Source organism: Lepidothrix coronata, unplaced genomic scaffold, assembly GCF_001604755.1.
Source record: "Lepidothrix coronata isolate B3197 unplaced genomic scaffold, Lepidothrix_coronata-1.0 Scaffold24, whole genome shotgun sequence".
Lineage (NCBI taxonomy): Eukaryota > Metazoa > Chordata > Aves > Passeriformes > Pipridae > Lepidothrix > Lepidothrix coronata.
This window is the reverse complement of record NW_016690204.1, coordinates 6657427-6674777: the sequence shown is the minus strand read 5'-3', so window position 1 is coordinate 6674777 and position 17351 is coordinate 6657427. Positions and strand designations below refer to the sequence as shown.

The 17351-nt window shown below is 41.4% G+C and overlaps 1 long non-coding RNA gene across 2 annotated transcripts; it reads right to left on the bottom strand.

Annotated features, from left to right (window-relative positions):
* Window positions 1-12655: 12655 nt before the first annotated feature.
* On the bottom strand, window positions 12656-17126 carry LOC108494458. 2 transcript variants are annotated; one of them, XR_001873850.1, is made up of 4 exons: window positions 16945-17126; window positions 15365-15499; window positions 14095-14255; window positions 12656-13531 (listed from the first exon to the last, which is right to left on the bottom strand). It is a non-coding gene; the product is annotated as an uncharacterized LOC108494458 (long non-coding RNA). The 2 variants fall into 2 exon arrangements; XR_001873849.1 differs by having other exon boundaries at window positions 12656-14255.
* Between the last annotated feature and the right edge of the window lie 225 nt (window positions 17127-17351).

Sequence of the window (17351 nt, the reverse complement as noted above, 5' to 3'; positions counted from 1 at the left end):
AAGCAGTCAGGAGCCCCAGAATTTGAAGTATTGATTTTGTGTGCCTGTGTGTGTTTTGTTTTGTGCTGTTCATTGTTGGGGTTTTTTTGCATTATTATATTCCAGGATATTATCCCCACTGGATCTCACCAAGGCTTACACTGATAGGATATGGAAAGAGATAAAATGAACTTATGGAACTTACCAAGAACTTGCTCTTGGTCATATTATCTTACTGTTGGAGACCAGCTGGTAGTTTGGGGGTTTTTTGTAGTGAATAGTACTTTTATCAAAGAAATAAACCCTTTTTTAGTGTGCATACTGAAGGATAATTCTACTTTTGCATTAAAATGCTGTGATTTCTGCATTGTATCGTTCCTCTTTAATTTGGAGAGGTAGAAAGTCATCTGTGTTACGATTCCAACAGACAGAAAGCATGCACAGACAGATCAGATTTGTTTTTGTCACGCTCTCATTAATCCACGCTCTGTGAGGTGTTTGTGTTGGCACTGGAGTCAGGGCAGCGTGGGATAAATGTGGAAGCAGGCGGGATACTGATAGGCAGGATATTGATATGCCATTGTACACTTGATAGGCCTTTGTGCAACTGCGTGCAGAGCAGCAGGCGTGGCCCGTCAGCCGGGACAGCCGTGAGCGGTGCCTGGAGAGGCACGGGGGGGACGGGATGAACTTGTCACAGCAGAAGCTGCAGGCTTTCCACCGAGTGCTGGTGTTCTGCAGAGGGATGGAGGTTGCTGGAGGCTCCCTGTGTGCCTCTGAGGCCCTGTGGATCCGTGCCAGGCAGCTGGGACACGCTGCCAGCCCGTCCTTCTCTCCCTGTGCCTGCGTCTGGCCAACGGAGCGGAGCTACCACCCTGTCTCCCAGCAGAGTGAACTGGAGCACTTGTGAAATGGGATGTGTGGCAACCACAGGTTTTGTCCGTGACCCTGAGAAATCTTGGTAGAAAACCCATCTATTTGGGATGTTTCTTTTTTTGTTTTTTTTTTCCAGATTTTTGTTGCTCCTGCCACCAACTGGGTCAGGGCAATTTCCCTATTACTCATGGAGTCACAGCGCTAATTACTGTTACTCTGGGCTCGACTGTCACTTCTGCATTTGTTTACCGGCTCTTCCGGTCAATAAGTCACACCTATTAGAACGTTTTAATGGTCTTCAAGAGCTGTTTAATGAAACTTCCAGTTGAACACTGTCCCATCCAGCATACCATTGGATATGACAATGAAAACAGTATCCAAGGGAGCAAGATGAATTACATTTCATGTTTGTTCTTCGGGAGACTGATGCAATATGTTAGTGCAGCTGATACATTTCTCTCTGAAGAAAGTATCCTTAAACCCATTGAAAAATCAAGTGAGACTGAAATGTTCAGACTACAGCTGCTTCTATCAGGAAGTACACAGAGATGTGAAGTGACAGTAACTACATAAAGTGATGAAGTAAGGAATGCAAGTCAGGAGTTCTGTTTCCTATGAGTTGTAGGAAAAGTTCAAAGGAGAACATCTAGTGAAATGGGGGGTAGGGGGGAAATCTGATAGAAGGAAATACTTTTACTGAGGAGCTAGGATGTCCAGCTCGTTGCCATGGCGTATGGCTAAGAAAAGATACTAGTAACAGATTGGAAGTTCATATGGATTACAACAGTAGAATCATATTTTTTTAATTAGATTGAATTCCCTTTAAATTTTTTATTAAAAACTTATGTGGCAGTGAAAACCTGTTATATTTCGTTTTGTAGTGTTCCTTTTTTTTCCATTTGAAGCACTTGAAAACTGGCCTAAGTCATATGTGACAAATGGCATTTTCCTTCTTACTGATGAATTCTTTCTTTCTGTCAGCTGGAGCTGTGCAGGGGTGGGCAGAAGCATTTGCTTTTCAAATATACTTTCCTGAACAAGGTTGCATGTGCCTCATGATTGCTTCAATTAAGTTGTTTTTAAATCTGAGGAACAGATTAATGTAATTGAGGCACGTAGTTCTACTGAGGAACATTCTCACAGCACAACACTGTTATTGGCAAACTTGTTAAATTAGTTGCAAAAGCCTCGTTTCTCAGTGTCTGTGATTATGTACATGCAGGAAGATGACAGAGTATATTACTCCAAAATGTTAATATGTTTATGGAAAGTGCTGGAATGGCCTAAAATACAGTTAATGTAAGTGCAAGTTACCCACTGCCCCATGAGCAGGTGAAGGTGATTTTGAGAGCAGTGTAACAGTAGATTTACTGCTGACTAAACAGATGCAAAGCTGTATTTTTGTAGTAATGGTGGGTCCATTAAAATTTTTTATTTAGTAGGAACAGTCATTTTTCTCAAGAAATGAAAAAGCATGGCACCTGTCTTTGTCATATTTATATATACTCTTGTTGTGACCATCTGTAGTGATGATGATTATGATGAGTATAGAAGTACTTGGATCTATAGGTGTCTGAGCAAAGTCCTACAAAATTAGGATCCTACGGCATTAAGCATGTGGCAATTAAGCTATATGATGTTTTTGCTGTCCCACTGAATTAATGAACTAATAAAGAACAGCAAAATAAATTATTTTCTCATTGTTAGAGGTGGGAATGGAGGCAGGGTGATTTGCTCAAGTTGCTTTATGATGGCTGTAGCAGAGCTGGGAAACAGGACCCTGGTGTTCTGATATACTGCATAAATGTCCCTGAGTTATTCCACATCTTCTTAAACACTGGACTGGGACACAAGGTTCAGCCTGGAATATATCCTTTACAAGTGTATGTTCCTCCAGATACTCAGTGTCCAAGTAGTACACAGTCACCTTCTTTATCACTGTTATCTTCATTAAAAAAAAACAAACCAAACAAAACAAACAGCCTTCCTTATTTGAGTATTTGTTTGGAAACATTCAGGGTCTTTGATCCCATTTTTGGAGGTTTGGCTGGGTTTTCTCTCTTTCATGTCCTTCCATCTTCTCTTAGTTCCTTTTCACAACCAATGCTTGTTTACCAATGTTCCCTTCACTCGTATTGCTGGGAATGTTGTTCCAAAATGCATGAGAATTGTAAAGCTCCATATGGAAGATTAGAAACCATTCTGCTAAGCCATTTTATAGTATTTTGCAATGTACATGGTATTATCTCAAATCCATTCCTAGCACACAGAACAAAATCCCACTTTAGGGCTATACCAGCCTCTAGTATAACTTGCAATGTGTGCATTTGGTAAAACAAATTTTGAAGTGCAAAGCATCTCTCTGGAAGGATGTTTGACTTGCTTGCTTTATATAAGTTACATCAACTTGGATTCTTGAAATGGCTGATCTAATGACCAGGGTGATGGGATAGAGTGACCTCTCAGCACATTTGTGGGTGATACAAATTGGGGGGAGTGGCTGATACTCTGGAGGGCAGGACTCCTACTCAGAGGGACCCAGTCAGACTGGAAAAATGGGCTGTTGGGGACCTCATGAACTTCAGTAAAGGCAAATGCAAAGCCAGGCAGCTGGGTTGGCATAACCCCTCACGGTGGGACAGCTTGGGAACAGACTGGATAGAAAGCAGCTTTGTAGAAAAAGAGCTGGGGGTCAAGTTGAATATAAGTCAACAGTGTGCTCTTGGAGCAAATCTGTCCAGCTGCAAACTGGGCTGAGTGTCACCGGTGGGCTTGCAGGGAAGTGATTCTTCCCCTCCATCTGACACTGGTGACACTTCATCTAGAGGTCTGTGTCTTATTTTAAGAAAGCCACTGGTGCACTAAAGCCAGGCTAGTGAAGGCCACCAGACTGCCAGGGGGCTGCAGTTCATGACAGACAAGATTCAAGAGCTGGATTTGCTCAGGATTAAAGAAGATGGTGAGGGGAGGTCATACTGCAGTCTACTACTTCCTAATGGAAGGGTATAGAAAAGATGGAGCCAGATTCTTCCCAGAGATGCACAAGAGGCATTGAGCACAACTTACAACAATTCAGTATGGGAAACGATTCTGTTTGTTTGTTTTAACCAAGGAGGGTCAAATACTGAACCAGCTTACCCACAGAGGCTGTGGGAACTCCATCCTTAGAGGTACATAACTCAGCTGAACATGGCCCAAAGCAACCTGCTGTAACAGGACCTGCCACAAGGACAAAGCTGGACTGCAGACTTGCAGAAGTCCCTTTGCCACCTACATGATGCTATGACACTGTGATATGATAGCAGATACCTTCAAATCAGCAGTTCCACCCTGCCAGGGCAAGAGACTCCAATACCACTTCCTTTTTTCCTAAAGGTTTTCGTGAAACCATGGCCTGCAGGCAGGGAAGGCAGTAGGCCTGTTCTAGTGCAATAACAAATTGAATGATAATTATGTTTTCCACTTATCACCAACTCAAATATGCAAATGCACAGGGGAAATCATCTGTACTGAATTCAAAGAGACTCGAAACTTCACCTGCTTTTATTACCTAGGCAGCTTTGACACAAACAGAAGCAGTGCCCTTTTCATAAAGAACTACTTTCTACCATTTTAACTCACTGTTATGAAATCCCATTTCTATGCCTTTGTCCTTGTTGACCATTTCTGACTCTTCTTCCAGTCCTGTTTTTACTGAGACTGGGGGGAAGCTGCAGAATTGTATGCAGTATTCAGGGTGAAAATAGACCATGGATTTATAGGGATTGTGCAGACTATATTCCACTTAAGAGGGAAGAGACAGAAATGTACACATTATGATATTGTGTAACTTTCCCTTTTACTATGGCCAGTCTGCTGGCTCTTCATTGTCTTTAAATGTTTGTCTTTAAAATGCAGATTTTTCTTACCTGTTTATTTGTTCACCTCTTAATTGTTTTGTTCTTCACCCTGTCAACAGTGAACACCCTCTTGGTCTGCTTGTATAACACCTTTCTGTCAGGACCGTTCTGTTCTTGAGGCTTCCTCAGCTGTGAAGAGTTTTATGGCAGCTGGACACTTTGCAGTTTAAACCCCCTAAGTTATGTGTCCATCAGAGGAAGGGTCAGTAGAATGTAGGACTCGTCTGTTCCAGGCTAATCCACACAAGAGCCCTCTGTTTTTAAACACCTTAAATGCCTCCAGACAGCTTTGGGAACTGGGAAGTTACTGAATGTACTGATGAGAGTCAAAAAATCCCTGGATGTACTGAGGGGTGGGGAACACTGGGATTAACTAGAGAATTTATGAGTAGGAAAGAAGTGAATAGAGGAAAACTGGTATCTTAAGACATGTGGGATCAAAAGGGTGCTCAATAGTGCTGAAGAACCGAGTACGTGTCACCTGTCAAATAGGCGCTGAATTATCTCATCTTCAGATCTCTGTGGGATGGTCTCCTACTTTTATTCTTTGCTTTTGTTTTGATTTCCAGTGAGAAGTGAGGACTCTCATCTCAAGAGAAGGTAAGAGTTTAAATGCCTTCTCAAATCTGGGCCGTCATGACAAACGTATTATTATGTTTTCTGTGTAGGCCTATTTTCCACTGCATTTGGAAGGCAACAAATGCCATGGGTACTATACAATATAAACAATTTAGAACGATTTATATAACCTGTAATTATAAAGATTTAAGCTTATGCTTCCTTGCAGTATCAATTACTGGCTTAAGAATACTTTTTCCTAAAACTATGAAAGATTTTATGATTCTGTAGGTTTTATATTTCCTTAAAAATGATCAGTTATGGACAAGAGAAGACACATTCAGGACACTTGGGAGCAGAAGAGTTGTAGACTCACTGTCACAGAAAGCTAAGAAAACAGTTGAGTCTGAAGGAAGCTGCTGAGTTGAAGTCCCAGTACCTTGCACGTGTGACAGTGCTCAAGGAAGATGGTAATACTTAACTCTTGCAGAGTTCACTGGATCTTCAAAGACATATAGAAATGTTGCATGATTTCCGTGGTACAGATTGAAAACTAGCCCACCAATGGGTTTGGCTTGGTCTTTCTTCTTGGTTTTATTTTGATACCAGGAAAATGACCTTTGGGTGCCCGAGCACTGGTGCCCAGAGAGGGTGTGGAGTCTCCCTCACTGCAGATATTCCAGAACCATCTGGACACAGTCCTGTGCCATGTGCTCTGGGATGACCCTGCAGGAACAGGGAGGTGGGACCAGATGACCCACTGTGGTCCCCTCCAACCTGACCCATTCTGTGACTCCATGACCTGATCCCTACACCTAAACTGCTTCCTTGGTTTAAAATAAAACAAATTCCTAATGGTGATACTGTATTTACTGTATTTCACAGAGACCCATCTAGAAGAACTCTACAGGTCCTATAACTAATACATTTCATATCATCCTAAACATGTGGAGCTGTATTCTTTAAAATAACATGTGTGAAGACCACTGTTCCTACATGCAAAGGAGAGAAAGTTTTAATTGCATGTGAGATGCCATCAGAGACCAAATGCCGTGGAACTACCCTGTTTGTATCAGCAGGGCTGGCACCTTGTTCTCTCTGCTTTTCCTGTACAGAGTGAGGCAGTTTGCTCTCCTGTGTGTAACAGGCCTTGCTAACTGGCATCAGGATGTGCAAGACTGACAGGAAAAGAGGGACAAGGAACCAATCCTAGTAAAGCTTTAAAAAGAATAGTTTTCCACTGTTAGAGGTGTGAATCTTGCTAAATGGATTTCAATTCCTAAAATATACACAGCATCCAGTCATAGGTGACCTCAGAACTAGCAGTCAAAAGGTAACAGAGTAGTTCATTTCTCTGCCTCCTCCTTTGGAAGCTTTCTAGTTTGAAATCTCAGTTACAGCTTTCACTGATTTGCCTTTCAAAATCTGCAGAATTCAATAGACATCTTCCCAAACAGCCATTTTACAGTGATCTGGGAAGTCTTTCAGATGGTAGGTACTAAATATAGTTTTACCTTTTTATGGTGTAAATCAGCACATTCTAATTGTGTCTCAGTTACTTTACCGTAAGTATTTTCATCTAAATTATGTTGAATGGTAAATATTTTGTCTAGGTTTGTTTTGTGACTATAGTACCCCAAAAATAGGAGTAATATGGTGCTGCATACAAAATTTTATGCTGAACGTATTCAGATTATATTCTAAAATAAACAGCTTGTGCATACTTGACATTTTTACTTCACAGAGCAAAACAGTACTACATACACAGAGTATTCTGAATTTTATATGTGATCTGCATGTAGGATCTGAATGCTCAACCTTAATGTTGATTTGATAGTGCTGTGAGAATCCCAACAACTTAATTTCCTAATTCTGTTTGGAATTCTTTAATGCCACATTAATGTTTCAATGTTGCTCTAGTTACTTCCTCTCTCAGAAAGAAGAAAAGATAAACCCTTATTCGTTTATGCACCATGTAATCCCTAGGAAGGATTTGCCAGCAACAGATAATCTTTGCTTGTGTTCAAGGCTTATTTAGAATGGAGGGTCAGGGGGAGGCATACCCCAACTTAATTACATAAGCAAGCCTAATTTTTATTCTGTAAAATACTATATTGAATTTTTGTTTAGATTTGTTCTTTCTGACAGCCACCAAAAAACTCCCTGTGTAGTTTGTATTAAAAAAAACAACAGTCAATACTGTCTATCACTCTTCCAAATCCATGGACATTCAAGGATAATTTTGTGCTGAGATGCTGCTGAACATCCATTTTCTTCAATTCCCATCAAGGAGTCTTTTTCATTTACTTTGTTTTGTTGAAGCAACAAATAGTTTGTCTATGGATGTGTGCAAGCATGTTTTCCATGTGCATGCAATAAAGTAGAATTAAAACGTAAAGCAACATAAAGGAGTTAATTCTCTGTAAGACTTCATTCCTGGTCCTAGGGAAGGGAATGCATCTTCCCTGGGACAGAAAGCAAGATCCAGATAATACAAGCACCAAAGGATCACTTCTTTCATGTCAGGAAAGAAACATTTTCTACCATGGCACATGTATTGCACCCCCCGTTCAGTTTTCTGTAATCTGCATAATTAGCTGATTACTGCACGACTGGAAGGACTGGAATTAGGTGGGTCCTTTTGTAACCATTATGACACTAAGTTGAAGGAAGAGGAGGAGCTGCAGCAGTCCTAATTTTACCTGAAATACTGGACTTGGACAGCTATGTGAGAACCCTGAGCAGCACAATCCCCTAGAGAAGGGTCCCCCTCCAAACCAGTGTCACAGCTGACTGGTACACTGCTGCTTTCAGTCTTTTTTGGTCTTTCAATTTTGCTTTTCATCGCTTTGTTTTGACCTCTGCCCATCATCTCTTTATCTTTGGTTTCTTCAGTCACTTGTCATTTATTCAAAGAGCTGAATGTCAGATCATCTGATCTGCCTTGTGTGCCATAGGCCCTGAAATCTCTTGTACCAGCCCAAGTAATTTCTTTTAGACCAAGGCATATTTTCTGTCAGCTTAAAGCATATAATTAAATCTGGAGTCACACAACTTTAGAAGATAAAGAACTTCCTGTTCAGTTATCAGAAAAGCATCTTGTAAGGGGCCTGTGGCTGGAAGAAGATTGAGTGCAGTAGGAACCAGAGGTGGGGATGGGACAGCCTAACTAGGAGAGGATTTATTTAAAAGTGGTTGAGTTACAGTAAGATGGGACTATGCACATTTGAAGCAGGTCATATTTTTATAGTAAAAATAAAACTAATAAAGACAATTTTTTCCCCTCAGGAAAAAGGTGGGTTATTAATTACAATATTTTTTTACTGGTAATGATTTGGAGAGCCTGTGAGAAAAGGAAGAAATGGCAGTAAGCTCAATACTTAAAATGTTTCAATTGACAGCCAGAGAAGGTTTAGTCTTGAGAAAACATAAATGAAGTGTAAACAATCCTTATTACAGGTTGGGATCTGACCTCAGTTAAACCAGTACATTCCTACTATCTCTAAAAAGTAACACAAAAAAATGTATAAAACTATCTAATATCTGAGATTCAGCAGTCTGCAGAAGAAAACTACATTTTTATGTAAAAATCAGTGCAACAGCTGCACAAGTATAAAAACTTAAAGTTCCATTTTACAAATTTAAATAATGAGACCCAGGATAACTCTATGCAAAAGCCAGGGAAGCTCTATACAAAGTCAGTGGCAAGGTGGAGATTTGAATTTGGAAGAGATGAGCTGCTTGCCATTTTCTGTGCTATAAAGTGTTATAAAGTGTGCTTGTGCTTATCCTCTCAGCAACAACAGTGCTGGAGTTTTAAAGAAAGGCTGACATGCCCAAACTACACATATACAGAAAAACCTCAGGAGGAAGGCAACATTTCCTTTTAAAATTGCTTCTAACAATGCCTCGGTATAATTACACAGGCTCCAGACTGAGGTTTGGAAGAATGTTAACTCTCCTGTCAATTAAAAACCTCCTTTTGTATCCAGCCAATGGGTGGGGTGCCACATTTTAGAGTACAGTGTTCAAGTCAAAACCCCAAAACCTCCATCCAAGGTTTGGTTTGAGTCCTGCAGCATAAACACAAACCACACGGTGTTAGAAACACAAAAATGGATTTATAAAACCGATTTTAAAAGCAGGAAATGAGTGAAAAGCTGATTAGAGCAAAGTGTGAGAAACAGCAGGACTCTGCCTGTTGTAGCAACTTCTATATTAATGGCAGTGCAATTCTGTTGCAATTGCAGTTGTTTCCTAAAATCATAACTCCCTGTGCCCATATCCTCCCTGCAATACCTGTGTGCACTGAGATTGTTGTGAAAGGTCTTGCTGCTCCATCAGTGCCTTTATTTGTAATGGCCACTGTAAACTGCCTGGTCTGCTGGATTCTGTTCCGTCCTTCAGAACCGGAACTCCACGAAACCAAGGATATCATGTTAGTCTGTTAGGCCACTGTCATGGAACTCCCATCACTGCTGGAATTGCCCATGTTTGTTGGAGTGCTTTGTGTACACCCAGATGCTGACAATGCAGCTCACAGCTGCAGTTATGTCAGCACTACTAAATTAGGCAGTACTAACAGCAGTTCACACTTGCTTCCCAGAATTCTTGAGCAGTGTGCTTACTGGGGAATACCGGCTCTTTCAGGGAAGAAGAAAATGTGCTTTCCTTATTTTTAGATATTTTAATTTCTTCAGAATAATTCTCTGTGGAATCACTGACTCCCAACGATTGTGTTCCTTATATAGCAACTTCAGTGATAAATCAGTCAAACCCCTAAAATGTTACAATTTTATTATTTTAGAGTAAAACTTTTATAATTTTAGAGTTAGAACTCATATACCAATGTATAATTCTTTAAAGAAAATACTCTCTTCGGGTATCTATGGCAGCATTCATGGGGGCATGGAATGGTTTGGGTTGGAAGGAACCTTAAAGATCATGTAGTTCCAAGCCCCCTGCCATGGGCAGGGACACCTTCCACTAGACCAGGTTGCTCAGAGCCCCATTAAAAGCATTCTCATGTTTTTCTGCTCTACTTCTATGATTTCCTTAAAATGCTGATCCATCTTTTTTGACAAACAACAATTAAAAATACTGTTTATCCTTTTTGTATTTTAAAACACTTTGTTGCCCACGAAAAGTCAAGAACTGAAATGAAGTTTGCCAGGAAGGAATGAAATGTGAATTCTACAAAGAAATTTTATCTGGAAAAGTGTGTAGGTGTTTTTGGAGGGTGGGAAAACTCTTTTCTCCCCTGGTCTCCGAAAAAGATGTATTTTAAATCCTATATTTCACTAATGATTGTAAAGAAAACAAAAAAACCCTCTCATCAGTTTGATGCTCAGCAATATGAAAACAGAAGTAAGCTACATCAAATGCATCAGTTAACTTCATTCACCTTTGTTTTTCTGTCGAAAGTTTTTTCTTTGAAAGACCCTAGTCAAGTCTGGCCACTCCTTATTTAAAGTTTTATTTAAATTCAGAGTTATCCAATGTATGTATAAAATTGTTAGTTTTGTAACATGACTTTTGTTTCACTACATTTTAGGAGACATTATTCAAAATAATTTTTTTTTTCAGTATTTTCTGCAACACGAAGTAGAATGAGAGAAAGCAAAAAGTTAACACTACTGTAATGGACTCGAAACTCCAACTCCTTGCAATGTGTCAGAGGTGAATCTGAAGAATTCCTTAAGTCTATTTTTATACTCAGTTTGAAAATACTGTGCCATTTTTGCTAGTGCTTGTAAACCTGAGTTTTGGATGAGTTCTTGACCTTTTGGAATAAGTATGACAGTTAAGATAAGCTGATGAATAAATGCTTATCCTGTTTGCAGGAATTAGGGTATTGGTCTCTCACTGAGTGCCATTCTCTGTGTGAAGGGCCTGAGCTGCCCCTAATGTACATGGAGAGAGTTGAGAATTCCCAAGAGCCAATATGATGATTGGGGAATTTCTGTTTTAGCCACGTGGATATGATGAAGCAAGGCAGAGAGGTGTTAACATTTGGCCCCTTTGACCTAAGACTGCAGGGAAGCAGACTCAGAGCTGATGTGCTAATAGCTTTCAGGATATGAGAGATACAGTTTAGAGGCTTTGAAGATGTTTAACCTACTTAGCTCACCTACGAAAAGAATAATCTGATTGCCAGCTTCAGGAGGATTGTAAGCCACTTTAGCAGTCCTCTGCAAAACTTGCTTCAGAGAGATCATTCCTGCTACAAGCAATCCAACTCACCAAGTGTGTGATTTAGCACTTCATTTTGGCTCAAAATCCTCATGTAGTGTGCTCTGGTTCACTTCATAGAGCCGCCTCAGAGCGTGGGATTCCTTTGGGGAAGGAGACAGGAAGGTGTGCTCCAACCACAGCCTTCACCTGTGTGTTCAGACCAAAGCTGTTCCGAAGTAAACCCCTGCAATGTGCTTTGTGCTGAGTATCTGACACCCACACAACGTTTGCCTGACAAAGGGGTGTCACTGGGACGGGTCTGCCTGCACACATCCACAGGCACAGCACACACCTTCCTCCCGGCTCTCTCCTGGCCAACGTGGACTAAATACGTGCTCCTAAAAGTCACACTAAGTTGCTTTTTACATGACTAAGAGACTGAGACATTCTAGATCTTGGCAAAGCTAAAAAAAAGGGTTTTTGCTATTCTGGCAGGAAACTCCGTATGTAGAGAGATAATCCTTTGCTCTGCTGTGTTATTTGCCAAAGCACAATTCCTTCACTGAATTAGATTACCAACTGTTCTGCCCTCCCCCATCTTCTTTATGGGCAGCTTCAAACCTGATGTATAACCTGTGATAGAAAAGAGATCAATTCACTTTACCCATATTCCATTATGCATTGAATAACACCCTTCCTGAGATTCATGCTGCCAATGGATGCAGTAACATTCTCTATCTTCCAAAGGAAGTCATCAGACACACCTCAAGTTGCTAAATTAGTCAGTGCAGGCACAGTTACAGAAAAGCAAATGATAAAATTGAGACCTGATGTAAACAGCTGAAGCTCATGATAATGGGTTAGCTGGTGACAACAGTGATGTAAATATTCTATTAGCAAACAGGTCAGAAAATGGGTGTAATTTTCCTGAGCTTAATCTACAAGGGCTGTTTACTACATACAAATAAAACAGCACTTCTGAGAAAATGGAATAGAATAAAATAATCCAATAGCATAGAGCATAGATTGCTACATTTAATCCTTCTTAACCACAATAAGTAATAAGGAAAAAAAGATTATTTTTTAAAGGACAGGAAAAGTTCTAGTATTTTTATTTTAGAGAAACTGTAAAGACTAATACAACATTAACAAATTAAAAGTGTCTCAGAAAGAAGAGAGTTGACAAACTAGTAACTAATGATGTACTTTCCTTGAATCCCTGAAGCATCTTGATATATATAAATCAGTATCTCATTTTTCAAGATAGATCCTGCACCCTCAGAAAGTGTCCTTAGCTCACTGGACATGAAATGAAGTGCTGCCCACTCTCTTTTTTTTCTTCTTCTGGCTAACAGAAGATCTCTCACCCATTTGAAAAATGATTACTTTTCTGTTCACATCCTCATCAGACCAGTCAGCCATGACTTTGTCACGCTGTGGCGTGTTTTACTCATGATTCCCCTCCGAGGCTGCCCTGAGGCACGAAGCTCATGCTCGTGGTGGTGGCTGGCAGGAACACATTCCAGCTCGCCCCACGTGGCTTCTGTGTGCTCCAGCACTGCACTGAGATGGCTTGGCTTCTTTTTTTGTTTAATTTAAGAAATCCTTTCTAGTTTCGCACCTTCCAGCCCACAGGAATCGTTGTTCCCACCGCTGTGGGCCCGGTCAGACTCCCCCCGGGGGGACTCTGGCCCTCTGCTGCTGTTACAACGTGACTGCTGCTGGGGGAAAATCCCCTTGCACTGGGAGAGAATCCATGGGGAGGCCTTACAGAATATTCTCTGTTGTAGAGACCCGCGGGTGTTTCACTGGCTTCCATGATTCCCAACAAAATTTTAACAAGGAAGAAATCATCAACTAACCTTAAAAACGCTCAGTAGTTTCCCAAGGAAACCTGGGAAAGGTTCAGAGGTAACATGGGGCTCATACCATAAAAGTTACAGTTTAACTTGGCCCTGGCTGTTCTCAAACACTGCTGCCCCTCCGCCACTGTCACTCTCTCAGCTCTAGCATGAATCAAGAATTGCATGCAAAAAGCAAATGAACTGTAAATAAAACACGGTTGTTGGAGTGACAAGTCACAAACACAGCTTTGCAACGTGCCACTTGTGTTGCAGGAAGATATTGTTATGCTGTTTAGCTTAAGTCTGAGGGTAACTAAATTACAATATATAGATGTTTAAGAAAGAATAAACAAAAAAAAGTCAAAAAAACCCCCACCAACCCCCTCTTTATTTATATAACGATAAGTGTTGTCCATTATAGGATGTTCTGTTCTTACGTGGCTTTCAAAAAAAAAATACAGATTGATGTAGTTACTGTTAAAAAAAAAAATCATCCTATTTTCAAGGCTCAAGCCCATAATTTGACTAGAAAGTGCTGGAAATTACAATGTACAATTTCATCAGCATTTGAAAAGGAAAAGCTGTTGCTGTTTCAGTGCTGCAGCGGGTCAGGGTTTTCAACAGCATGGTATGCACATGACAGAACAAATAAAACACCACAGGGAGCATAACTTGTATGCAATACTCGATGTTTTATCATAGAGATATTAACAATCCACCCCTACCATGAAAAAAGCAGAAACAAAACCTAATATTGGCCATACCTTCGGTGGGAATCCTCCTCCATACACTCCCCAGCTACAAAAATGTGCCACAGAGCTTCCTGTTCTGGCCAGAGCAATGCTCCCTCACCTCTGGGGATCCTCAGCAAAATAAGGGTGTCAGGTAGTGGCAGCAAATTGAACAATAATAGTGTGGGCCCCCCCTGAAAAACAACAAGAAAACCCCACCAAATTGACTTTTAGAAATTCTTACATTAAGATATATTCAATCTACATATGATTCTTCAAAATAAACAGCAGTATTTTGGTTAAGTCAATTGCCTTTGGAAGGGAATTGTTCATAATCTGACTTAGTTCAGTTTAGTTTTGCAGGTTTCTCTTCTCTTAAAGATCTAACATGGCTCAACTGTTTTGTTAATTCAGATCCATACTCCTTTTGCTTTCACCAAAGGAGTTCTCTATTTCACACTCCAGTTTTGTATAAAGCTCTGTCTTGGTGAAGTATTTATAGAACTCATGTGTACATTCCTTGTTATGAACTATTTCCTTGGGTAGCAGTGAAAACATAAATTCATGTCTGACCAAAACTGACTGTTTTTACAGAAGTTAAAAAAAAAACCAAAACCAAACCCAAACATTTTCTGAAATTTCCTGTTTTAATTATTCAAGGAGATTTTTTTCCCTTTCCTAAATATATGCAGAGTTGGAATAACCATATATTCCATATGTAGTTACATTCCATAACCACTGTTTAAGGAAAAAGAGCATTGTCTTCATCCATATGTGCATTATAGAATTCTGGGTCTGGGAAAGATCAAGAACTTGATTCAAATGAAAAAAAAAAAACCCACACACGCACTCAAAAAAAACCCATCAGCAAAACCAAAACAGTTTTGAAGGGAGTACATTCCTGGAATTATGTCCACACATAAATAACTTATTCACGTCAGAAATTCCAGTGAACTTTAATCCTCATGTCAGCAAGTGTTGCATGATAAGGATTTCAGATGCTGCAGATGAAGAAAAAACTGAAAAAACCTTGTCTTCTGTTCATCTGGAACTATCATTCACAGCTATATAATTCTCTTGATCAGTGAGGTTTTGTTTCCTCTCCAAAAATTTGTTTAGAGTTCAAGACAAGTCCCTATGCTTGTTTGGCTTCATAAGCTTATTCAAGATTTTATAAGGATGTAAAAAAAAGAAGTCAGGAGTTTGCTCAACAACTTCCTAATTCTAACACAAAATTTACTTTGTTTTCTGAGAGTTTGATGGGCAGGGTATTTGTATAGACATTTTAGTAATTTAACTTTACCTGATGCGACTTTCAGGCTCACATTTGCAGTCTGTATTACATCTGAAGCATTCCCTAAGCAGTCAGCCCATCAGCAGAGCTCCCAACAGGCCATCCTCTCCAGGTGAATGGGATGCAGCCAATCCAAACAGCAGGCTTAGGAAAATCAGCAACATGATTTATGTAATACCTATAAATCAAATACCTATAAATCAAAAGGATTAACATTGTGCTACTACCAGCCAAAAGATTTTTCCTCAGTAGTGGTTTGCTGTTCTGGATGAGAATGATCATACTGCTTGCTTTCTTAAGCTGCTTAGTGTTCAAACAACTGTAATTTGGAATTGGATAAGCCTTTCTCCCATTTTTATGGTGTATTTGATGGTTTATGATCTGCGGATGAAACTGTTCTTCCATGCCTGATCTTTTTTACTCTGTTTCTCTCATGTCCCTTTAGATCCTGCAGTGAGCAAAGGCCCAATTTTACACTGAGTCCTGTGGATCTTTTAAATGCCGTTCTGTCGACTTTAGCATTAACTATTTAACATCCGACTGCTACGATTGACTTGTCACGCTTAGTCTCTAGAATCGACCTGGCTGAGATCAGTGGGAGGTAGTTCACTCTTTGGAGCTGGGAAAAGCCTCAAGGCAGAGTTTCAACAATTTATATTTACAGTCTCTCCACACTAATTAGGCTAGAACAGTGTTTAATACATTAATGTATTAATATGTTTAATAATTAATGTTTCATGCCACACCAGGTCAAGGAACTTTCCATCAGCATAACTTCAGCTGATGAACTACGATTTGGCTGCATTCCTTCCAGTCATGATTAGTGGTATTTTAATCTGTATAATATACTTGTTAAAACCTCCAAAGCTTTTCTCTCTGCAGTCCTACCACACAGGCCACACCAGTTACCACAGTATTTCTGGGACATATGTATAAGACTGGTCAGCTGCACTACTGACATTGTCATCACTAATGCTGCTGGAAAAAAGGAAATGGAATCATAGAATAGCCTAATTTGGAAGGGACCCACAAGCATCATTGAGTCCATCTCTTAGCCCTGCACCGGACACCCCAAAATCCCCCCATGTGCCTGAGAGCATTGTCCTAACACTTCCTGAGCTCTGTCAGGCTTGGTGTGTGACCAGTGCCCTGGGGAGCCCGTTCAGTGCCCGACCACCCTCTGGGGGAAGAACTTTTTCCTAATATCCAACCTAAACCTCCCCTGGCACAGCTTCGTGCCGCTTTCTCGAGTGCTGTCACTGGTCTCCACAGAGCAGAGCTCGGTCCCTGCCCCTCGTGAGGGAGGTGCAGACCACGGTGAGGGCTGACCTCAATCTGTTCCCGGCTGGACAAACCGGGTGCCCTCAGCCGCTTCCTGCGGGGCTTTTCCTCCAGACCCTTCACCATGTTCATTATCAGAACACCAACTGCGTCCACTGCCAGAGAACGGGAAATCCGACCCCTCTCATTTGGGAGAGCACTGCAGGGAGCTGCAAAGCGGCCGTTCCGTGGGCACGGTGTGTGGGACACGCTGCCCGACCAGGGAAGGTGGTTATTGGGGGTCCCAGGGAAGGTGTCCCCGCCCGCACCTGCCGCTGAGAAGGGAATGACAGCACAGCGTCCCTTCTGCCGCCTGCTCGCTGAGGGGCTGTTATCGGGCAAAAGCGTTTTCATACACGTATTTCGTGAGTTCCAACACAAGGAATTCGATGTCCCGGGACTCACAAACGCCCCTCACAGCTGAGCTCAGCCCCGGCCAGCCCTCAGCGCCCAGAGCTCCGCCCCCGCTCAGGGCCCCGCCCCCTCCGCCAGCTGCGTTACGTCACTGGGCGGGACGGCTCCCGCCAGCGCGCTGCCCATGTGAGGCGGCTTCCGGGAGAGTCAACAGGAACCTTAAAGGGCCGCAGCGCCCCGCTGCCCGGAGCGGCGCCCCCGGCCGACGCGGGCTCGTTCGGCTTGCTGTCTGCACACCCGCCCACAAGGCACCGCCCGCACG